Source organism: Pinus tabuliformis, chromosome 7 (assembly GCF_031772625.1).
Source record: "Pinus tabuliformis cultivar Carrire ecotype Pingquan chromosome 7, CPIR1, whole genome shotgun sequence".
Taxonomy (NCBI): domain Eukaryota; kingdom Viridiplantae; phylum Streptophyta; class Pinopsida; order Pinales; family Pinaceae; genus Pinus; species Pinus tabuliformis.
This window is the reverse complement of record NC_142293.1, coordinates 1,125,544,585-1,125,552,730: the sequence shown is the minus strand read 5'-3', so window position 1 is coordinate 1,125,552,730 and position 8,146 is coordinate 1,125,544,585.

Below are 8,146 nucleotides of genomic sequence, written 5' to 3'. Positions count from 1 at the left end.
TTGAATCATACCCCAACATGGATGAAATCAATGTGAAGTGGTTCCATGGTAATGATGAATTGAATAAGTTCTTTAAGCACTTTAGTGGGATCTCTAAGGACATCAAGTTTACCATGTAACTTGAAGAAAATAGGAGAAACCCCTTCCTTGACGTAATGATTACTGGAAATCAAGATGGAAGTCTCAAGCATAACATCTTTAGAAGAAAAACACATATTAATAGCTACCTTCACATTGACTCCCACCACTATCCTTCACAAAATATTGGGGTCCTCAATAGCCTAGTTATGAGGGAAATATGTTTCCCATATAATGGGAATCTTGAGCAAGAAAAATACCATCTAACCAAGGTCTTCATGGAGGAAAAACAATAGTAACAAATACATCAAGAATGCATTGGGAAAGGTTGCAATAGGGTATAATTCCAATGATAATCAAATAACTAACTCTAATTTGAAGGCATGCCTTGCCTACATCTAAGGGGTCACTAATAAGATTGTGAAGGTCTTCATAAGAAAAAAAGTTACAAGGTCTCATTTAAGTCTTCACAACTATTAGATAGAGAACAAAGTTTGTAAAAGATTCCATTGGACATCATCAACTTAAGGGCATCTACAAAGTTACATGCCCCTATGATAAATGTTATGTGAGGAAAAAGGATGATCATTTAAAATAAGGATTAAAGAGCATGTATTTTATTTTAAGTTGAGCACAAGGTCTAGTTGTGTAAAAAATGCAAGACAAGACAAGAAAGAGGAGAGAATGAAATTGAACTCAAATAAACTAACTAGCTTAAGAACAAATTTGAATCTACTTCATAAATCTTGTTTGTATTAATGTTTGAAATGATTACATATTTATAACACTCCCTTGAGAGGAAACCAATGCCCACTACGTTGGTGTTCCACAATGCATCTACACTAGAAAATAGAAAAGAAATTTCCTTGTTCAACAACTATCCCAAAAATAGAGTTGTAGGGCCTAAAATGAGTACAAACCTATAATAGGGTTGACTAAAGATAGGATGCGTAAAAATAAATAAATCAGAATTGAAGTAATAACTACCTCATGCAACTCCTAACTCGCGAATAGCAAGAAAACCCCAAAATATGATTGAAACTCAAAGGATAAGGTGATAAAGTGACATAAAAGGTTGTGGATAAAGTACTTACCCAAAATAAAAAAAGGAAGTACATATTCATGGATAACATAGCCAAAGAAAATAGAAAATATAGTAATGGATGGGAAATAACTATGCCACTACCTAATCACTACCACATGTCATCCTATGTTGGGCCCTTTGCTAAAAATAGACTCACAAAAAAAGAAAAAATGCTAAAGATAAGAAGTGACCCTGAAGGGTGGGGATTATTTAGTAGGTGATAAAAATAGTCAATATTGGTCTTGATGTGCATGTACCACAACACCTCCCTTGAATCATAATTGAGGATTGTGCATAATGAGTAGGTCTTGTCACTTTTTAGCAATGTTTGGTAGTCTTGTACAAAATAACTATGTAAAATAGTCAATGAGCCTCGACAATTTGCAACCATGTTAGGTACGCATGAAGCAACTTATGCAAGACACAATATGACAAAAGTGAGGTAACTTATTGGGAAGAATCCCCTCAAAATACAATTCACACTGTGTCTATTATGCAGTTTCTATGAAAAATGCGGTTGTTTTTTATCAACAACCCCATCATGGATTTGTCCCCGGATCTATCTTATTGCATTGTGAGGAGCCTTATGTTGTTGGTTGAGCCTCGTACTTGCTATCAATACCGAGGAGAGCTCTTGGAGCTCCAAAAAATTGAAAATTAGTTCTTTATATCGTAATAGATTCACCCACAACAAAGTTCCCAATTTAACAAGAACATCATCAAGTTCTTGTTTTTTTGGATGTCACATTTAGTGGTGAATTTTATCCTCATTTTGAAAGGTAGTGTTATTGGTAGTACCCCCATTTTTGGGAGGGGGGCATTTTTTGACATTTTAAATATTCATAGCTATAATGTATCAATTTTTTTTTTTCAAATGTTAATTTTTAAAGCATTTTCAATTTTGTCTATTTTTGTATTCTCAAATTTTGGATTTTTAAGTGTGTTTCAGGTTTGTTTCTTTTTAATTTTATTTTTGGAGTTAAAATTACAAATTAATTGACTTTATGGACTTGATGACTAGTACCTTTAACAATAAAAACCACATAATTAACTATAAACTCAAAAATAGTATTACTTGATTTTATTTTTTTTAATTTATTGACTATATTGTTTTTAATAATTTACATTAACAAATTATAATATTCATAAAAAAATGTAAATATTTATTTTACTTAAAAAAACACTTATATTTTTAAAAACTATGAAACCCAATTTTTATTAAGAAAAACATTTGAAAAGAAAAAGAAAAAAAAATCAAAATAACAATAATAATAATAATAAACTAACCTTAAACCCCCCCCCCCCCCCCCCCCACACACATATAAGGGTTTTAAAAATATAATTAAAAAAAATTAAAACAAACTTTAAAATGATTTTTAAAATTTATTAATTAAATTATAATGAAGAAAAACTTATATATATATATATATATATATATATCAAAATTTTAATTTTTTTTAATTGAAAAATAAAATAAAAATGGATGTCACACAATGGGGGGAGGGGTGATTGGGCATCGCTCCTCACTTTGTGTACCATTGGATTTGTTTTGTTGTTTACTTTTTATTATTTTAATTTGTTTATTTCTTTCTATTTTAATATAATTTCTTTGTTTCTTTGAATGAGGTGTAAGGGAGAAAAAGGGGAAGGAGGGTGGCATAACAATTGTCACCTCAAGAAACAACGTGGAGGGACATGGTCGCCACCCTTCGCAATGAGTTATCAAGGTTGTACTACATGGTACATATCCTTAATTGTTGTAATGACTTCAAATGTGGTCATGAGGAGAGGATTTGATAACTTTGTCGACGATTCTCCATGTTATTTCATGATTACTATGGCCTTTGGGAATAGGAAATTCCAAGCGATTAAATTGGATACAAGGAATTATTAGCCTCTCCTTGTTGTTGTTTTCATAGTTAGTTTATGCTTCTATTCATGGATTTTTTGAAATCAGCAAACGTGGTTAAAACATGGACTACGAGAAGGACCACACCCTCAAGCCATGATCCATTTACTTAGTCTTGATTTTCTTTCACTCCATGCCTAGAAAATAATCTTTAGGCACAGGAACTTTGTTGGTTAGTTTTTGTTCAGCCGCGTTTATTTTTCTTTTTGTGGTTCTCTATACTTAGGAAAATAGAGCCAGTAAGGTGGCTAACTCCCTTCTTGGATTTTTTATTTTTAGTGGTATGGTATCTAATGATGTTACCGACCAATAAGTTCTTCTATTCTGTGTGGGTGGGTAGCAATTTCCTTTGTTTTCTCAACGGTTAGTTGGTTTCTTAGGAGGAAGGTTTTTATTTCTATTTTAAAAATTTGAAAGGTGCCACATTAATATTCATAGGCTTCTTATCCATGGGGTCAAGGCTCTCCTCTTGGAGGGAGTTGATTTCTAAAACTTCCCCAAGCTTGGAAATCCCATGAAGGGAGCATAGGGTGACCTCTATAAAGGCCCTTGCCCTATTGGAGTTGGAGCTAGGTTGTGCTTTATGGTATGGGGTCTTTCCTTCCTTCTCAGTATGCGAGGTGTCTCACCTCCTTTTGTTGGTTTATTTCTATGGACCGTCAATGATATCACTCATGTAGGGGATCTATAATTCATGCCTCTTATGGGAGCTCAAGGCCTCAAGCTCATGCCCAATCCACAACTCACTTAATCCATTCATAAATTCTCCAAGAAATTCATTGAGGAGCTCTGAGAGGTTGAGGAGGGTATAGCCATCAATAAGGAATGTCACTCAGATTCGGAAGTGTTAGCTATGATTTCTTATTGGGTTTTAGATAATGGTCATACCCAAGGACACTAGAATGAATACATGTACATGATGTACCTATATTTTCATTTGAAAATGATCCTGAGAAGAGTGTTACTGGACAAAAATGATGCAAGAGATGAGATCTTGATGATGATGTATGATCGGCAATATAAATTTAAATTCGTGGAAAAATGTACATGGAAAGGGTAAAAGTGGTCATCCTACATGGAAAAGGCTACTCCTCTAGATAGTCTAGGTGAATAGATTCCCATTGATGTGTATGCTTCCATCTCATAATATTTACATGATAATATATGATTTTTTTTTATCTTTGTTATGATCAATGTCAAGACAAGTCCCAACTGGTTTTGGCAGTTTACCATGGTCTAGCAATTATGATATTATCTACGATTGATAAGACACACTTTTGTAGTCTTTTATGGTGCTATTGATTTTACATTGCTAGTAGCACATTCCAATTTTATGGTTGACTTTTAAGTTTTGGTTGCAGTGATACAAATTGCTTAGGCTAAGATTTCAAATGAGTTATAATTTTAACCTTAAAATAATATATTTTTATTGGTATTGCAACTCTCTGATTTATATACTCATTTTTAAGGTTTTTCATAAGCATGATATTTGGTTTTTAATGTGATGGTTGAAAAGTATTGGAATTCTAAGATTTCCTTTATTAGCCATGTTATTTGGTTTTTAACTCCATGGTTTAAAATGTTGTAATTTTAGTAAGAAAAAAATAGGTGTTACCAATAGCACTAGTGTTTTATTTAGGGGTGTTTTTTCATGTTTTTTAGGCAAAAAATATGAGTTTCAAGGACGGAGTTCTCATATTGAGGTCACATTTCTCATTAAGTTGGTAATTTTGTTCCATTAGCTTACTAGTTGCTTGTAAAGAATGATGTGCCTTCCATGGCTTGTGATCTAGATCTACAATAGGATGTTAATTGACTTTTAAATCAAATTTTGAAATCTCATCAACAATATAATTTGAAAAGTGTGTTAAAACATATTTAATGTCTATCTCATAAAGTAGTGAAAACAATGCAATTGGTTTCTCCTATAGTGAATGCAAGGGGTCATTCTCATACTTTTCATCTAATGTTTCTCTAATCTCTTCATGTGCATGGGTTAAAATTGAATAAGAATATGATCTAGGCATGAAATGAGAGAAATAATAGAACATGGAATGATGATCCACCTCCCCAACTATAACTATTTAGCCATCTTCCATTCATAATATTATCACTATATATGGAGTGAACTCATGTTGTTTTCTTATACATGAATGTGTAATTTCGTAGATGGAGTGGAGATTCATGGATATCTTTGGAACATGTAATAGATTTTGAAAGCTTCCATAATCAAGGTCTAGAGTAATGTATGAAGGAAGAAAAAGAATGTTTTGATGTAGTCATGTGATTAAAGGAACTTAATTTTAATGTTCATATATCTAATGATGAAGCAATAGTAGTCAAAATATAACTAACACGTTGATCATTTGGTGGTATGCTTTTATTCAACTTCTTGATTTTGTCTGCTAAGAAATTTGCTAGGTTGTGTTATACAAAGTTACCAACTTAACAAGAACTTTACCAAATTCTTGTTTTAATTGAGATCACATAAGATCCTAATTTTCGTGTTATTTTTAAAATTAATGATGTAATATCACAATTTTTCATTTTAGAGTTAAAATTCCAACATTTTTCAACCATGCATTAAAAACCAAATATCATGATTACAAAAGACATAAAAAGCCACATTGAAATGCAAAAGTGGTGATGTAGCATCACCTTTCTTTTAAGGGTTAAAATTCAAACATTTTTCAATAATGGAATTAAAGTCCAAATATCATGACTATGAAACACATGAAAACCATACTAAAACGCGAAAGTGGTGATGCAACATCACCCATTTTTCTAGTATTAAAACATTCAAACATTTCTCAACCATGACATTAAAGATCAAATATCATGATTATAATAAAAAACCTAAAAATTAGCACCTAAAGTTTATCTATCTTTCTTTTTTTCTTTTTTTGAAATGCTTGTTTTTTAAGTGTTTTTCAAAATTTTTCTAACTTTTATTTTATTTTTGGGTTTGAAATTACCAATTAATTCACATTGTGGCCTCGACTATTGGTATCATCGATTTATAAAATCGGCTATAAATCTAAAAGTGACATTACATCATTTTTTTTATTAACTGTTTCTTTTTTATAACCTATATTGAAATGAACTATAAAATCAATAGAAATAAAAATAATTTAAAAAAATCACCCTGTTATTCTAAAAGAAACATTGAAAACATTTTCAATGTTGTTTTTTCTTAATTAAAAGAAAAAACAATTTTTTTTAAAGAGAAAAAACATTAAAATACAAAACTATATTAAAAAATGCTCATTTTAACTTTAAAAATTCAAAAGAAACTAATAACTCAAATTTAAAGGAAAAAAATTGTGAAACTAATAATAATTTATCTATATATATATATATATATATATATATATATAAACTATTAATGTATTTTTAAAAATATTATAAAATAAAAATAAAACAAAAAATTCAATTTTTTAAAGTAATAAAATAAATTAAAAAACAATTAAATTATTAAAAAAAAATGTGAGGATGATGCTTTCCGCTATTTTTTTTCTCTTTATTATTTCCATATATATATATATATATATATATATATATATATATATATATATATATATATATATATTTATATATCTATATATATCTATAGAGAGAGAGGGGAGGGAAATCGATAACAAGAACCATACAATCATACCTGATACCCACAATCACATCATACTATTGCTTGGAAAATTTGGCCTGACATAATAGCCCACAAACTATACCTGACAAGGTAAGGATAAGTTACCTCTAACATGCTTACCCAAGGGGTTTGAACTGATAACCTTTACAAATGAGTGCCTTAACAGAACACTAAATCACTAATAAACCCTCGCCCCGTGGGGTATTTTTAGGTCAATATGCATTCTCTCTACAGGGTTAGGGTGAGCATACACTATTCACCCCAACCAATTGTAGGGTTGCATTTTCATCCTCCTCTGTCCAATGAAAATCTAACACGTCATGGCTCAGTTAGTGTTTTCCAACTACCTCGTGTCTCTGTCACCATTTTCCAACTACATCACAGGGATTGATAGCACAACCAACGACCTCATGACTCTGTCACCATTTTCCAACTACATCAAAGGGACAAACAACATGACCATCCCAGCTTGTTGCAATGTCATCGTGTCTATCATTAGGTTTTATGCTTTTGTAGAGTTTCTTTCTATCAAATAAGTTTTGAAGTAGTTCATGTACCTTTAAAATGTGGTTGAAACCTCCCACCAATACAACTTTGTTAATATTCTCTTCACTCATCCTAGCATCTTCCAGACATTCATTAGTGATTCATATGCATTTGCCCAAGTAATGAGAGTTCATCTCTTTGTGTTAAGCCCTTTGATCAACTCCTGTAATTTTCATGTGAAAAATCCATCCCTTTGTAGATACAATCGATATTAATGAAAATCTACCACCAAAGACAAATTTATTTTCCCTTTTGCATTCTGACTGGAGCCTCTGATGAGGTTTTGCACACAGTAAATTTGTTTTATTTTTTTCTGTTGAAACGTTGAATACAGTAAATGAGAATCTTGCTATCAAAACCTTCACCACCAAAATGCACGTCCCCTGATACCGTCTTCACCTCAAATTTACCTCTCTCGACATTAACAATGGATACATCAAAGGTGCCTCCGACCAGGTCAAAAATCAAGACAATCTTTTTCAATCAAAGGAATAAACCTCTGTACCAAATTTGTAAGTTATAGTTGCGACAGGGGGTTAATTAATAATTTTCATGGTGTTAAGACTAGCAATGGTAGCAACGTATCTAGTAGACTTTCTCTGAGAATCACAAAATGGGCCACTACAATGAGGACAACATTGTCCACCCCAAAGTTGACCTAAGGTATGTGTTGCAAATATGGTGTTTATGCTTTTTTACTTTAAAGAAGTTAACACAAAACATTCCAAAGGGTATTAATGCATAAAATCAAATATTTTTTGCCCAATGAGAGAGGTATAAAATTATGCTAACGTGTAACTATTGTTGAATAAACTCTTTGTGTGACTTCATTGGGTCTGTAGACAACTAGAAAAATATCCCAAAACACCAACTCACATAAGAG